At 34.2% G+C, this 2,614-nt stretch overlaps 1 long non-coding RNA gene across 1 annotated transcript; it reads left to right on the top strand.

Moving 5' to 3' along the window:
- Positions 1-1,568: 1,568 nt before the first annotated feature.
- Positions 1,569-2,614, top strand: LOC113506348. Its single transcript, XR_003401719.1, has 2 exons — positions 1,569-2,152; positions 2,372-2,614. It is a non-coding gene; the product is annotated as an uncharacterized LOC113506348 (long non-coding RNA).

Raw genomic sequence — 2,614 nt, 5'->3', positions numbered from 1 at the left:
GTAATTTTTGGGTGGTATCTAGTAGTTGGCCTAATAATATTCATGGAGAGTCGTTCAGATCAAAGGTTACCCACACTCTGCAATATCCTACACCATAACTTATAAAATATAGTTTTTAAATATGAACATAATAATATATAAAACGGTTTACATTAATAATTTAGTCGTAACATACCTATTTTATTCGTATACCTACCTAAAACACACGTGAATTTTATTTTCAACTAATAATTTATTACCTTTACATTTTAATGTACTGCTCGGCCCCTCCGAGCTATGGGGAAATGATACCGCAGCGGATAATAGCCCTATCATTAAGCTATACAACAGTGGCAGTTTCATTAAAATCGGCTAAGTAGTTTAGGAGTTATTTCAATAAATAATTACATACGGTCAGACAAAATTGGATGGTCGCGGCGTCATTAAAATTTATATTTGAATATTAAATTTTAATAACTTATTGCATGATTAAAATGGTGATGCAGGCTTTGTTCTTCAATTTTAGGATAATAGGGTGAGTTACTAACTGTGTTTTTTTAATAAAATTATATTTAGACAATTTTTACGATGCCAAAATTTTTGACATTTCGAGATTTTTTTTTAATAAACCTGGAAAGTAGTAGACGGAACTTTCAAGCGGTTTGAATGTCTGAAGACCGTTTCAAATAGAGTGCTCTGGTAGATAACCTATACAGTCACGACCCTCAGCCATGACGAATCAAGAAGTAAGCATTCACATAAACAGTTGACAGTTGCTAAGTCTTTATATTGTCGCCTTCTCACAAGGGTCCTTGCATACAAAATAATAATGTATTAGAAGATTGTTAGGTTATTTTCAAAGAGTATCCTTTGGTGTTTCTTGCCGGTTCCTCTCTATAGGAATGACATTTCGGAACCGCGCACTGAACCGTGAACAATGGAAAACGGCATTGAAGTAAACACTTTAGATTTTTTGACATTGAGAACGCCTCCGAAAATCCCATCAGATGGTCATACTTTTTTTTACGCAAAGATGATTGTATTATACAGCATAGAATGTTGTGTTACGGTGTTCAAATGAATAGTGAATAAAATTTAAAGGCTTTTAAATGTTTCCGTTATCAGTACATTTGAACGTTTCGATCAAAATAAGGGCTTGGAGAAAAGTAGTTTGCCTGTATTCCCAGCTCTCCTTCAAGTGTTTTGCTGTGGAGGTCTCTGTTCATCAAGAGCTGTCAAGCAAAAAGGGATGACACTACTGCTGTTTTATCGTTCTTAATTCCGATATAGCTTTCTAAATAAGATTGAGAAGGTTGTATCGACAGTAGGTATGTAACACAAATTATATACAGTTAAAGCGAGGGAACTTAATAGGTCACCTTATTCACCACGATTCATTTAATACTAATATGACAGAAAGACAGTTTGGTTCAAGAGGCAAAGAAAGACCAAGAAATAAAGTGCGACTGAAGTAAGAGGCAGAAATGACAACATATGAGGAAATGAAAGAAATGACACAGGATCGAAAAAGATGAAAAATGGTCTGCTCATGATTAAGGACTCCGATTGGGTCCGAAACTAGTCGGACTACCCCGATAAATACGCGTGAGTAAACCGTTGCATCATTTAATAACGAACCATTAAAATTGATAATGATGAAAATCCTTTTATATATGACTCCTTTTTAATATTTAAAGTCTATGATATCATGTTTACTTAGTTAATCAAAGACTTGGATTTAGGAGTTTATGGCACATTGTAAAAAAGGATTTTTTGACGTCAACTAATATTGATCTAGGTTCAGTTAACTTTCATCGAAATTAGGTCACTCTTACGTTGCTACGCTAGGCCTTAAATCTATTTAAAATTAACTGTAACCTTAATGTTGATTTGTCCATATTTTACGGTTTATATTGGTGATGTCAGCATGAAAGTCGCAGCTTAAAAATGTCTGTTTTTTCTTATTCAGTCAAAAGCATTATTCGACGAATGAACGAAGATGTGGACATTATTGCTCCATAAACGTAATTAATTGTGACGGACAGGTAATGTGTTTTTGGAATAAAGAGGCTAAAGAGACAAAAAAAGACGAAAAAAATAGGCAAGTTGAAGAATAAGCAAAAATAGGCAAGTTAAAGACCTTTGTCAAGACAGAATTCATTATTATTGAAAAGTAAGTTAAAACTTTGCGTCAATATTGTACGAAATCTTGTACACTTGTTTCGCTGAAAGACTGTAATTGTAACGTAGTTCCATTTCATTGATCGAATGCGTAATGTTAACGACCTAAATAAAATTTGAGCTCACAGAAGGCTGTAGCGACATCTGTTGGTGAAAAGATAGACAGATACTTGTTACTAACAAAAACTGTTTCAAAACTACTCGTCGCCAGAGAGCAGCACACGACGCTAACTTCAATTTGGCTGAATGAAAAATTCCATGGCATGACAGCATTAAAAATGACTCAAATGACTGTAACTTCAATGCTTCGTCGCTAACTTCATATCATTACAAGTAAAACCAAAAGATGGCTTCAGGCGTAAAGTTTTATTATGTGGAAGTTAATGATTTCATCGCAAAGAAACAAACAACCCATCCAGAATTGTCAGCAGAATGGCTTAAACTAGAAGAACTT

The sequence above is a fragment of the Trichoplusia ni genome, assembly GCF_003590095.1.
Source record: "Trichoplusia ni isolate ovarian cell line Hi5 chromosome 11 unlocalized genomic scaffold, tn1 tig00002182_group10, whole genome shotgun sequence".
NCBI lineage: Eukaryota > Metazoa > Arthropoda > Insecta > Lepidoptera > Noctuidae > Trichoplusia > Trichoplusia ni.
The sequence above is the reverse complement of the archived record's forward strand: the minus strand, read 5'-3'. Positions and strand labels throughout refer to the sequence as shown.